Here is a 13,850-nt window from a genome sequence, read left to right on the forward strand (position 1 = left end):
TCTGATTCCGCACATCTGATTCCCTGCCTCTGATTCCCAACCTCTGAATCCCCATATCTGATTCCCCACCACTGTTTCCCCGCCTCTGATTCCACACCACTGTTTCCCAATATCTAATTCCCCGCCTCTGATTCCCCAACTCTGATTCCCCACCTCTGATTCCCCAGCTCTGATTCCCCGCCTCTGATTCCCCGCATCTGATTCCCTGCATCTGATTCCAAGCCTCTGATTCCCTGCCTCTGATTCCCAAACTCTGATTCCCCACCTCTGATTCCCCATATCTGATTCCCCGCCTCTGTTTCCCCGCCTCTGATTCCCCGCCTCTGTTTCCCCATATCTAATTCCCCACCTCTGATGCACCAACTCTGATTCCCCGCCTCTGATTCCCCAGCTCTGATTCCCCGCCTCTGATTCCCCGCATCCGATTCCCCATATCTGATTCCCCGCCTCTGTTTCCCCGCCTCTGATTCCCCGCCTCTGTTTCCCCATATCTGATTCCCCGCCTCTGATTCCCAACTATGATTCCCCGCCTCTGATTCCCAGCTCTGATTCCCCGCCTCTGATTCCCCGCATCCGATTCCCCATATATGATTCCCCGCCTCTGTTTCCCCATATCTGATTCCCCGCCTGTGATTCCCAACTATGATTCCCTGCCTCTGATTCCCCGCGTTCTATTCCCTGCCTCTGATTCCCCGCCTGTGATTCCCCATTGTCTGATTCACCACCTATGATTCCCCACCTCTGATTCCCCATATCTAATTCCCCGCCTCTGTTTGCCCGCCTCTGATTCCCCGCCTCCGTTTCCCCATTTCTGATTCCCCGCCTCTGAATCCCCAACTCTGATTCCCTGCCTCTGATTCCCCAGCTCTGATTCCCCGCCTTTGATTCCCCCCGTCTGATTCCCAGCCTCTGAATCCCCGTGTCTGATATCCTGCCTCTGATTCCCCGCCTCTGATTCCCCATCTCAGATTCACCGCCTCTGATTCCCCACCTCTGATTCCCCATCTCTGATTCCGCACATCCGATTCCCTGCCTCTGATTCCCCGACTCTGATTCCCCACCTCTGATTCCCCAGCTCTGATTCCCCGCCTCTGATTCCCCAACTCTGATTCCCCGCCTCTGATAACCCAGCTCTGATTCCCCGCCTCTGATTCCCCGTGTTTGATTCCCTGCCTCTGATTCCCCGCCTCTGATTCCCCATCTCTGATTCACCGCCTTTGATTCGCCACCTCTGATTCCCCATATCTGATTCCTCGCCTCTGTATCCCCGCCTCTGATTCCCCGCCTCTGATTCCCCATATCTCATTCCCCGCCTCTGATTCCCCATCTCTGATTCCCGGACTCAGATTCCCCACCTCTGATTCCCGGCCTCTTATTCCCGGCATCTGATTCCGGCCTCTGATTCCCGGCCTCTGATTCCCTGCTTCTGATTCTGATTCCCTGCCTCTGATTCCCCGCCTCTGATTCCCCGCCTCTGTTTCCCCATATCTAAGTCCCCGCCTCTGATTCCCCAACTTTGATTCCCCACCTCTGATTCCCCAGCTCTGATTCCCCACCTCTGATTCCCCGCATCTGATTCCCTGCATCTGATTCCCAGCCTCGGATTCCCTGCCTCTGATTCCCAACCTCTGATTCCCCACCTCTGATTCCCCATATCTGATTCCCCGCCTCTGTTTCCCCGCCTCTGATTCCCCACCTCTGTTTCCCCATATCTGATTCCCCGCCTCTATTTGCCCGCCTCTGATTCCCCGCCTCTGTTTCCCCATATCTGATTCCCCGCCTCTGAATCCCCAACTCTGATTCCCTGCCTCTAATTTCCCAGTTCTGATTCCCTGCCTCTGATTCCCCGTGTCTGATTTCCTGCCTCTGATACACCGCCTCTGATTACCCATGTCTGATTCACCGCCTCTGATTCCCCACCTCTGATTCCCCATCTCTGATTCCGCACATCCGATTCCCTGCCTCTGATTCCCCGCCTCTGATTCACTGCCACTGATTCCCCAGCTCTGATTCCCCGCCTCTGATTCCCCACCTCTGATTCCCCATATCTGATTCCCCGCCTCTGTTTCCCCGCCTCTGATTCCCCGCCTCTGTTTCCCATATCTAAGTCCCCGCCTCTGATTCCCCAACTTTGATTCCCCACCTCTGATACCCCAGCTCTGATTACCCACCTCTGATTCCCCATATCTGATTTCCCGCCTCTGTTTCCCCACCTCTGATTCCCCGCCACTGTTTCCCCATACCTGATTCCCCGCCTCTGAATCCCCAACTCTGATTCCCTGCATCTAATTCCCCAGCTCTGATTCCCCGCCTCTGATTCCCCATGTCTGATTTCCTGCCTCTGATTCCCCGCTTCTGATTACCCATGTCTGATTCACCGCCTCTGATTCCCCATCTCTGATTCCCCACCTCTGATTCCCCAACTTTGATTCCCCACCTCTGATTCCCCAGCTCTGATTCCCCGCCTCTGATTCTCCGCATCTGATTCCCTGCATCTGATTCCCAGCCTCTGATTCCCTGCCTCTGATTCCCAAACTCTGATTCCCCACCTCTGATTCCCCATATCTGATTCCCCGCCTCTGTTTCCCCACCTCTGATTCCCCGCCTCTGTTTCCCCATATCTGATTCCCCGCCTCTATTTGCCCGCCTCTGATTCCCCGCCTCGGTTTCCCCATATCTGATTACCCGCCTCTGAATCCCCAACTCTGATTCCCTGCCTCTAATTTCCCAGCTCTGATTCCCCGCCTCTGATTCCCCGTGTCTGATTTCCTGCCTCTGATTCCCCGCCTCTGATTACCCATGTCTGATTCACCGCCTCTGATTCCCCACCTCTGATTCCCCATCTCTGATTCCGCACATCCGATTCACTGCCTTTGATTCCCCAGATCTGATTCCCCGCCTCTGATTCCCCGCGTCTTATTCCCTGCTTCTGATTCTGATTCCCTGCCTCTGATTCCCCATCTCTGATTCTGCACATCTGATTCCCTGCCTCTGATTCCAAACCTCTGATTCCCCATATCTGATTCCCCGCCTCTGTTTCCCCGCCTCTGAATCCCCGCCTCTGTTTCCCCATAGCTAAGTCCCCGCCTCTGATTCCCCAACTCTGATTCCCCACCTCTGATTCCCCAGCTCTGATTCCCAGCCTCTGATTCCCCGCATCTGATTCCTGCATCTGATTCCCAGCCTCTGATTCCCTGCCTCTGATTCCCAACCTCTGATTCCCCACCTCTGATTCCCCATATCTGATTCCCCGCCTCTGTTTCCCCGCCTCTGATTCCCCGCCTCTGTTTCCCCATATCTGATTCCCCGCCTCTATTTCCCCGCCTCTGATTCCCCGCCTCTGATTCCCCATATCTGATTCCCCGCCTCTGATTCCCCGCGTCTGATTACCGGCCTCTGATTCCCCGCTCTGATTCCCCACTTCTGATTCCCCATATCTGATTTGCTGCCTCTGTTTCCACGCCTCTGATTCCCCACCTCTGATTCCCCGCCTGTGATTCGCCAGCTATGATTCCCCGCCTCTGATACCCCGCGTCTGATTCCCTGCCTCTGATTCCCCGCCTCTGATTCCACATCTCTGATTCACCACCTCTGATTCCCCGCGTCTGATTCCCCGCCTCTGATTCCCCATCTCTGATTCCCCATCTCTGATTCCCCAATTCTGATTCCCCGCCTCTGATTCCCCAGCTCTGTTTCCTCGCCTCTGATTCCCTGCCTCTGATTCCCAACCTCTGATTCCCCATATTGATTCCCTGCCTCTGATTCCCTGCCTCTGATTCCCCAACTCTGATTCCCCGACTCTGATTCACCAGCTCTAATTCCCCGCCTCTGATTCCCCGTGTTTGATTCCCTGCCTCTGATTCCCGGCCTCTGATTCCCCATCTCTGATTCACCGCCTTTGATTCGCCACCTCTGATTCCCCATATCTGATTCCCCGCCTCTGTTTCCCCGCCCCTGATTCCCCGCCTCTGTTTCCCCATATCTGATTCCCCGCCTCTGATTCCCAACTATGATTCCCCGCCTCTGATTCCCCATATCTGATTCCCCGCCTCTGATTCCCCAGCTCTGATTCCCTGCCTCTGATTCCCCGCGTTCTATTCCCTGCCTCTGATTCCCCGCCTGTGATTCCCCATCTCTGATTCACCACCTCTGATTCCCCACCACTGATTCCCCATATCTAATTCCCCGCCTCTGTTTGCCCGCCTCTGATTCCCCGCCTCTGTTTCCCCATATCTGATTCCCCGCCTCTGAATCCCCAACTCTGATTCCCTGCCTCTGATTCCCCAGCTTCATTCCCCACCTTTGATTCCCCCCGTCTGATTCCCAGCCTCTGTATCCCCGTGTCTGATAACCTGCCTCTGATTCCCCGCCTCTGATTCTCCATCTCAGATTCACCGCCTCTGATTCCCCACCTCTGATTCCCCATCTCTGATTCCGCACATCCGATTCCCTGCCTCTGATTCCCCGACTCTGATTCCCCACCTCTGATTCCCGAGCTCTGATTCCCCGCCTCCGATTCCCCAACTCTGATTCCCCGCCTCTGATTCCCCAGTTCTGATTCCCCACCTCTGATTCCCCGTGTTTGATCCCCTGCCTCTGATTCCCCGCCTCTGATTCCCCATCTCTGATTCCCCATATCTGATTCCTCGCCACTGTTTCCCCGCCTCTGATTCCCCGCCTCTGATTCCCCACCTCTGATTCCCCATATCTGATTCCCCGCCTCTGTTTCCCCGCCTCTGATTCCCCGCCTCTGTTTCCCATATCTAAGTCCCCGCCTCTGATTCCCCAACTTTGATTCCCCACCTCTGATTCCCCAGCTCTGATTACCCACCTCTGATTCCCCATATCTGATTTCCCGCCTCTGTTTCCCCGCCTCTGATTCCCCGCCACTGTTTCCCCATACCTGATTCCCCGCCTCTGAATCCCCAACTCTGATTCCCTGCATCTAATTCCCCAGCTCTGATTCCCCGCCTCTGATTCCCCATGTCTGATTTCCTGCCTCTGATTCCCCGCTTCTGATTACCCATGTCTGATTCACCGCCTCTGAATCCCCACCTCTGATTCCCCATCTCTGATTCCGCACATTCGATTCCCAGCCTCTGATTCCCCATCTCTGATTCCCCACCTCTGATTCCCCAACTTTGATTCCCCACCTCTGATTCCCCAGCTCTGATTCCCCGCCTCTGATTCTCCGCATCTGATTCCCTGCATCTGATTCCCAGCCTCTGATTCCCTGCCTCTGATTCCCAAACTCTGATTCCCCACCTCTGATTCCCCATATCTGATTCCCCGCCTCTGTTTCCCCACCTCTGATTCCCCGCCTCTGTTTCCCCATATCTGATTCCCCGCCTCTATTTGCCCGCCTCTGATTCCCCGCCTCTGTTTCCCCATATCTGATTACCCGCCTCTGAATCCCCAACTCTGATTCCCTGCCTCTAATTTCCCAGCTCTGATTCCCCGCCTCTGATTCCCCGTGTCTGATTTCCTGCCTCTGATTCCCCACCTCTGATTCCCCATCTCTGATTCCGCACATCCGATTCACTGCCTTTGATTCCCCAGCTCTGATTCCCCGCCTCTGATTCCCCGCGTCTTATTCCCTGCTTCTGATTCTGATTCCCTGCCTCTGATTCCCCATCTCTGATTCTGCACATCTGATTCCCTGCCTCTGATTCCAAACCTCTGATTCCCCATATCTGTTCCCCGCCTCTGTTTCCCCGCCTCTGAATCCCCGCCTCTGTTTCCCCATAGCTAAGTCCCCGCCTCTGATTCCCCAACTCTGATTCCCCACCTCTGATTCCCCACCTCTGATTCCCCAGCTCTGATTCCCCGCCTCTGATTCCCCGCATCTGATTCCCTGCATCTGATTCCCAGCCTCTGATTCCCTGCCTCTGATTCCCAACCTCTGATTCCCCACCTCTGATTCCCCATATCTGATTCCCCGCCTCTGTTTCCCCGCCTCTGATTCCCCGCGTCTGTTTCCCCATATCTGATTCCCCGCCTCTATTTCCCCGCCTCTGATACCCCGCCTCTGATTCCCCATATCTGATTCCCTGCCTCTGATTCCCCGCGTCTGATTACCGGCCTCTGATTCCCCGCTCTGATTCCCCACCTCTGATTCCCCATATCTGATTTGCTTCCTCTGTTTCCACGCCTCTGATTCCCCACCTCTGATTCCCCGCCTGTGATTCGCCAGCTATGATTCCCCGCCTCTGATACCCCGCGTCTGATTCCCTGCCTCTGATTCCCCGCCTCTGATTCCACATCTCTGATTCACCACCTCTGATTCCCCGCGTCTGATTCCCCGCCTCTGATTCCCCATCTCTGATTCCCCATCTCTGATTCCCCAATTCTGATTCCCCGCCTCTGATTCCCCAGCTCTGTTTCCTCGCCTCTGATTCCCTGCCTCTGATTCCCAACCTCTGATTCCCCATATTGATTCCCTGCCTCTGATTCCCTGCCTCTGATTCCCCAACTCTGATTCCCCGCCTCTGATTCACCAGCTCTGATTCCCCGCCTCTGATTCCCCGTGTTTGATTCCCTGCCTCTGATTCCCGGCCTCTGATTCCCCATCTCTGATTCACCGCCTTTGATTCGCCACCTCTGATTCCCCATATCTGATTCCCCGCCTCTGTTTCCCCGCCCCTGATTCCCCGCCTCTGTTTCCCCATATCTGATTCCCCGCCTCTGATTCCCAACTATGATTCCCCGCCTCTGATTCCCCATATCTGATTCCCCGCCTCTGATTCCCCAGCTCTGATTCCCTGCCTCTGATTCCCCGCGTTCTATTCCCTGCCTCTGATTCCCCGCCTGTAATTCCCCATCTCTGATTCACCACCTCTGATTCCCCACCACTGATTCCCCATATCTAATTCCCCGCCTCTGTTTGCCCGCCTCTGATTCCCCGCCTCTGTTTCCCCATATCTGATTCCCCGCCTCTGAATCCCCAACTCTGATTCCCTGCCTCTGATTCCCCAGCTTCATTCCCCACCTTTGATTCCCCCCGTCTGATTCCCAGCCTCTGTATCCCCGTGTCTGATAACCTGCCTCTGATTCCCCGCCTCTGATTCTCCATCTCAGATTCACCGCCTCTGATTCCCCACCTCTGATTCCCCATCTCTGATTCCGCACATCCGATTCCCTGCCTCTGATTCCCCGACTCTGATTCCCCACCTCTGATTCCCGAGCTCTGATTCCCCGCCTCCGATTCCCCAACTCTGATTCCCCGCCTCTGATTCCCCAGTTCTGATTCCCCACCTCTGATTCCCCGTGTTTGATCCCCTGCCTCTGATTCCCCGCCTCTGATTCCCCATCTCTGATTCACCGCCTTTGATTCGCCACCTCTGATTCCCCATATCTGATTCCTCGCCACTGTTTCCCCGCCTCTGATTCCCCGCCTCTGATTCCCCATATCTCATTCCCCGCCTCTGATTCCCCATCTCTGATTCCCGGACTCTGATTCCCCACCTCCGATTCCCGACCTATTATTCCCGGCATCTGATTCCGGCCTCTGATTCCCGGCCTCTGATTCCCTGCTTCTGATTCTGATTCCCCACCTCTGAATCCCGAGCTCTGATTCCCCGCCTCCGATTCCCCAACTCTGATTCCCCGCCTCTGATTCCGCACATCTAATTCCCTGCCTCTGATTCCCCAACTCTGATTCCCCATATCTGAATCCCCGCCTCTGTTTCCCCGTCTCTGATTCCCCGCCTCTGTTTCCCCATATCTAAGTCCCCGCCTCTGATTCCCCAACTTTGATTCCCCACCTCTGATTCCCCAGCTCTGATTCTCCGCCTCAGATTCCCCGCATCTGATTCCCTGCATCTGATTCCCAGCCTCTGATTCCCTGCCTCTGATTCCCAACCTCTGATTCCCCACCTCTGATTCCCCATATCTGATTCCCCGCCTCTGTTTCCCCGCCTCTGATTCCCCGCCTCTGTTTCCCCATATCTGAATCCCCGCCTATATTTGCCCGCCTCTGATTCCCCGCCTCTGTTTCCCCATATCTGATTCCCCGCCTCTGAATCCCCAACTCTGATTCCCTGCCTCTAATTTCCCAGCCCTGATTCCCCGCCTCTGATTCCCCGTGTCTGATTTCCTGCCTCTGATTCCCCGCCTCTGATTACCCATGTCTGATTCCCCACCTCTGATTCCCCAGCTCTGATTCCCTGCATCTGATTCCCAGCCTCTGATTCCCTGCCTCTGATTCCCAAACTCTGATTCCCCACCTCTGATTCCCCATATCTGATTCCCCGCCTCTGTTTCCCCGCCTCTGATTCCCCGCCTCTGTTTCCCCATATCTTATTCCCCGCCTCTGTTTCCCCGCCTCTGATTCCCCGCCTCTGATTCCCCGTGTCTGATTTCCTGCCTCTGATTCCCCGCTTCTGATTACCCATGTCTGATTCACCGCCTCTGATTCCCCACCTCTGATTCCCCATCTCTGATTCCGCACATCCGATTCCCAGCCTCTGATTCCCCATCTCTGATTCCCCGCCTCTGATTCCCCAACTCTGATTCCCCACCTCTGATTCCCCAGCTCTGATTCCCCTCCTCTGATTCCCCGTGTTTGATTCCCTGCCTCTGATTCCCCGCCTCTGATTCCCCATCTCTGATTCACCGCCTTTGATTCGCCACCTCTGATTCCCCATATCTGATTCCTCGCCTCTGTTTCCCCGCCTCTGATTTCCCGCCTCTGATTCCCCATATCTCATTCCCCGCCTCTGATTCCCCATCTCTGATTCCCGGACTCTGATTCCCCACCTCTGATTCCCGGCCTCTGATTCGCTGCTTCTGATTCTGATTCCCTGCCTCTGATTCCCCATCTCTGATTCCGCACATCTAATTCCCCGCCTCTGTTTCCCCGCCTCTGATTCCCCGCCTCTGTTTCCCCATATCTAAGTCCCCGCCTCTGATTCCCCAACTTTGATTCCCCACCTCTGATTCCCCAGCTCTGATTCCCCGCCTCTGATTCCCCGCATCTGATTCCCTGCATCTGATTCCCAGCCTCTGATTCCCTGCCTCTGATTCCCAAACTCCGATTCCCCACCTCTGATTCCCCATCTCTGATTCCGCACATCTAATTCCCTGCCTCTGATTCCCCACCTCTGATTCCCCATATCTGATTCCCCGCCTCTGTTTCCCCGCCTCTGATTCCCCGCCTCTGTTTCCCCATATCTAACTCCCCGCCTCTGATTCCCCAACTTTGATTCCCCACCTCTGATTCCCCAGCTCTTATTGCCCGCCTCTGATTCCCCGCATCTGATTCCCTGCATCTGATTCCAAGCCTCTGATTCCCTGCCTCTGATTCCCAAACTCTGATTCCCCACCTCTGATTCCCCATATCTGATTCCCCGCCTCTGTTTCCCCGCCTCTGATTCCCCGCCTCTGTTTCCCCATATCTGATTCCCCGCCTCTATTTGCCCGCCTCTGATTCCCCGCCTCTGTTTCCCCATATCTGATTACCCGCCTCTGAATCCCCAACTCTGATTCCCTGCCTCTAATTTCCCAGCTCTGATTCCCCGCCTCTGATTCCCCGTGTCTGATTTCCTGCCTCTGATTCCCCGCCTCTGATTACCCATGTCTGATTCACCGCCTCTGATTCCCCACCTCTGATTCCCCATCTCTGATTCCGCACATCCGATTCACTGCCTCTGATTCCCCAGCTCTGATTCCCCATATCTGATTCCCCGCCTCTGAATCCCCATCTCTGATTCCCGGACTCTGATTACCCACCTCTGATTCCCGGCCTCTTATTACCAGCATCTGATTCCAGGCCTCTGATTCCCGGCCTCTGATTCCCCGCTTCTGATTCTGATTCCCTGCCTCTGATTCCCCATCTCTGATTCCCCACATCTGATTCCCTGCCTCTGATTCCCCACCTCTGATTCCCCATATCTGATTCCCCGCCTCTGTTTGCCCGCCTCTGATTCCCCGCCTCTGTTTCCCCATATCTGATTCCCCGCCACTGAATCCCCAACTCTGATTCCCTGCCTCTGATTCCCCAGCTCTGATTCCAAGCCTTTGATTCCCCCCGTCTGATTCCCAGCCACTGAATCCCCGTGTCTGATATCCTGCCTCTGATTCCCCGCCTCTGATTCCCCATCTCAGATTCACCGCCTCTGATTCCCCACCTCTGATTCCCCATCTCTGATTCCGCACATCCGATTCCCTGCCTCTGATTCCCCGACTCTGATTCCCCACCTCTGATTCCCCAGCTCTGATTCCCCGCCTCTGATTCCCCGCCTCTGATTCCCCAACTCTGATTCCCCGCCTCTGATTCCCCGCCTCTGTTTCCCCACATCTAAGTCCCTGCCTCTGATTCCCCAACTCTGATTACCCACCTCTGATTCCCCATATCTAATTCCCAGCCTCTGTTTCCCCGCCTCTGATTCCCCGCCACTGTTTCCCCATATCTGATTCTCCGCCTCTGAATCCCCAACTCTGATTCCCTGCATCTAATTCCCCAGCTCTGATTCCCCGCCTCTGATTCCCCGTGTCTGATTTCCTGCCTCTGATTCCCCGCCTCTGATTACCCATGTCTGATTCACCGCCTCTGTTTCCCCGCCTCTGATTCCCCGCCTCCTTTTCCCCATATCTAATTCCCCACCTCTGATGCACCAACTCTGATTCCCCGCCTCTGATTCCCCAGCTCTGATTCCCCGCCTCTGATTCCCCGCATCCGATTCCCCATATCTGATTCCCCGCCTCTGTTTCCCCGCCTCTGATTCCCCGCCTCTGTTTCCCCATATCTGATTCCCCGCCTCTGATTCCCAACTATGATTCCCTGCCTCTGATTCCCCAGCTCTGATTCCCTGCCTCTGATTCCCCGCGTTCTATTCCCTGCCTCTGATTCCCCGCCTGTGATTCCCCATCTCTGATTCACCACCTCTGATTCCCCACCTCTGATTCCCCATATCTAATTCCCCGCCTCTGTTTGCCCGCCTCTGATTCCCCGCCTCTGTTTCCCCATATCTGATTCCCCGCCTCTGAATCCCCAACTCTGATTCCCTGCCTCTGATTCCCCAGCTTCATTCCCCACCTTTGATTCCCCCCGTCTGATTCCCAGCCTCTGTATCCCCGTGTCTGATAACCTGCCTCTGATTCCCCGCCTCTGATTCTCCATCTCAGATTCACCGCCTCTGATTCCCCACCTCTGATTCCCCATCTCTGATTCCGCACATCCGATTCCCTGCCTCTGATTCCCCGACTCTGATTCCCCACCTCTGATTCCCGAGCTCTGATTCCCCGCCTCCGATTCCCCAACTCTGATTCCCCGCCTCTGATTCCCCAGTTCTGATTCCCCACCTCTGATTCCCCGTGTTTGATCCCCTGCCTCTGATTCCCCGCCTCTGATTCCCCATCTCTGATTCCCCATATCTGATTCCTCGCCACTGTTTCCCCGCCTCTGATTCCCCGCCTCTGATTCCCCACCTCTGATTCCCCATATCTGATTCCCCGCCTCTGTTTCCCCGCCTCTGATTCCCCGCCTCTGTTTCCCATATCTAAGTCCCCGCCTCTGATTCCCCAACTTTGATTCCCCACCTCTGATTCCCCAGCTCTGATTACCCACCTCTGATTCCCCATATCTGATTTCCCGCCTCTGTTTCCCCGCCTCTGATTCCCCGCCACTGTTTCCCCATACCTGATTCCCCGCCTCTGAATCCCCAACTCTGATTCCCTGCATCTAATTCCCCAGCTCTGATTCCCCGCCTCTGATTCCCCATGTCTGATTTCCTGCCTCTGATTCCCCGCTTCTGATTACCCATGTCTGATTCACCGCCTCTGAATCCCCACCTCTGATTCCCCATCTCTGATTCCGCACATTCGATTCCCAGCCTCTGATTCCCCATCTCTGATTCCCCACCTCTGATTCCCCAACTTTGATTCCCCACCTCTGATTCCCCAGCTCTGATTCCCCGCCTCTGATTCTCCGCATCTGATTCCCTGCATCTGATTCCCAGCCTCTGATTCCCTGCCTCTGATTCCCAAACTCTGATTCCCCACCTCTGATTCCCCATATCTGATTCCCCGCCTCTGTTTCCCCACCTCTGATTCCCCGCCTCTGTTTCCCCATATCTGATTCCCCGCCTCTATTTGCCCGCCTCTGATTCCCCGCCTCTGTTTCCCCATATCTGATTACCCGCCTCTGAATCCCCAACTCTGATTCCCTGCCTCTAATTTCCCAGCTCTGATTCCCCGCCTCTGATTCCCCGTGTCTGATTTCCTGCCTCTGATTCCCCACCTCTGATTCCCCATCTCTGATTCCGCACATCCGATTCACTGCCTTTGATTCCCCAGCTCTGATTCCCCGCCTCTGATTCCCCGCGTCTTATTCCCTGCTTCTGATTCTGATTCCCTGCCTCTGATTCCCCATCTCTGATTCTGCACATCTGATTCCCTGCCTCTGATTCCAAACCTCTGATTCCCCATATCTGTTCCCCGCCTCTGTTTCCCCGCCTCTGAATCCCCGCCTCTGTTTCCCCATAGCTAAGTCCCCGCCTCTGATTCCCCAACTCTGATTCCCCACCTCTGATTCCCCACCTCTGATTCCCCAGCTCTGATTCCCCGCCTCTGATTCCCCGCATCTGATTCCCTGCATCTGATTCCCAGCCTCTGATTCCCTGCCTCTGATTCCCAACCTCTGATTCCCCACCTCTGATTCCCCATATCTGATTCCCCGCCTCTGTTTCCCCGCCTCTGATTCCCCGCGTCTGTTTCCCCATATCTGATTCCCCGCCTCTATTTCCCCGCCTCTGATACCCCGCCTCTGATTCCCCATATCTGATTCCCTGCCTCTGATTCCCCGCGTCTGATTACCGGCCTCTGATTCCCCGCTCTGATTCCCCACCTCTGATTCCCCATATCTGATTTGCTTCCTCTGTTTCCACGCCTCTGATTGCCCACCTCTGATTCCCCGCCTGTGATTCGCCAGCTATGATTCCCCGCCTCTGATACCCCGCGTCTGATTCCCTGCCTCTGATTCCCCGCCTCTGATTCCACATCTCTGATTCACCACCTCTGATTCCCCGCGTCTGATTCCCCGCCTCTGATTCCCCATCTCTGATTCCCCATCTCTGATTCCCCAATTCTGATTCCCCGCCTCTGATTCCCCAGCTCTGTTTCCTCGCCTCTGATTCCCTGCCTCTGATTCCCAACCTCTGATTCCCCATATTGATTCCCTGCCTCTGATTCCCTGCCTCTGATTCCCCAACTCTGATTCCCCGCCTCTGATTCACCAGCTCTGATTCCCCGCCTCTGATTCCCCGTGTTTGATTCCCTGCCTCTGATTCCCGGCCTCTGATTCCCCATCTCTGATTCACCGCCTTTGATTCGCCACCTCTGATTCCCCATATCTGATTCCCCGCCTCTGTTTCCCCGCCCCTGATTCCCCGCCTCTGTTTCCCCATATCTGATTCCCCGCCTCTGATTCCCAACTATGATTCCCCGCCTCTGATTCCCCATATCTGATTCCCCGCCTCTGATTCCCCAGCTCTGATTCCCTGCCTCTGATTCCCCGCGTTCTATTCCCTGCCTCTGATTCCCCGCCTGTAATTCCCCATCTCTGATTCACCACCTCTGATTCCCCACCACTGATTCCCCATATCTAATTCCCCGCCTCTGTTTGCCCGCCTCTGATTCCCCGCCTCTGTTTCCCCATATCTGATTCCCCGCCTCTGAATCCCCAACTCTGATTCCCTGCCTCTGATTCCCCAGCTTCATTCCCCACCTTTGATTCCCCCCGTCTGATTCCCAGCCTCTGTATCCCCGTGTCTGATAACCTGCCTCTGATTCCCCGCCTCTGATTCTCCATCTCAGATTCACCGCCTCTGATTCCCCACCTCTGATTCCCCATC

This window comes from Narcine bancroftii, chromosome 2 (genome assembly GCF_036971445.1).
Source record: "Narcine bancroftii isolate sNarBan1 chromosome 2, sNarBan1.hap1, whole genome shotgun sequence".
NCBI classification, from domain to species: domain Eukaryota; kingdom Metazoa; phylum Chordata; class Chondrichthyes; order Torpediniformes; family Narcinidae; genus Narcine; species Narcine bancroftii.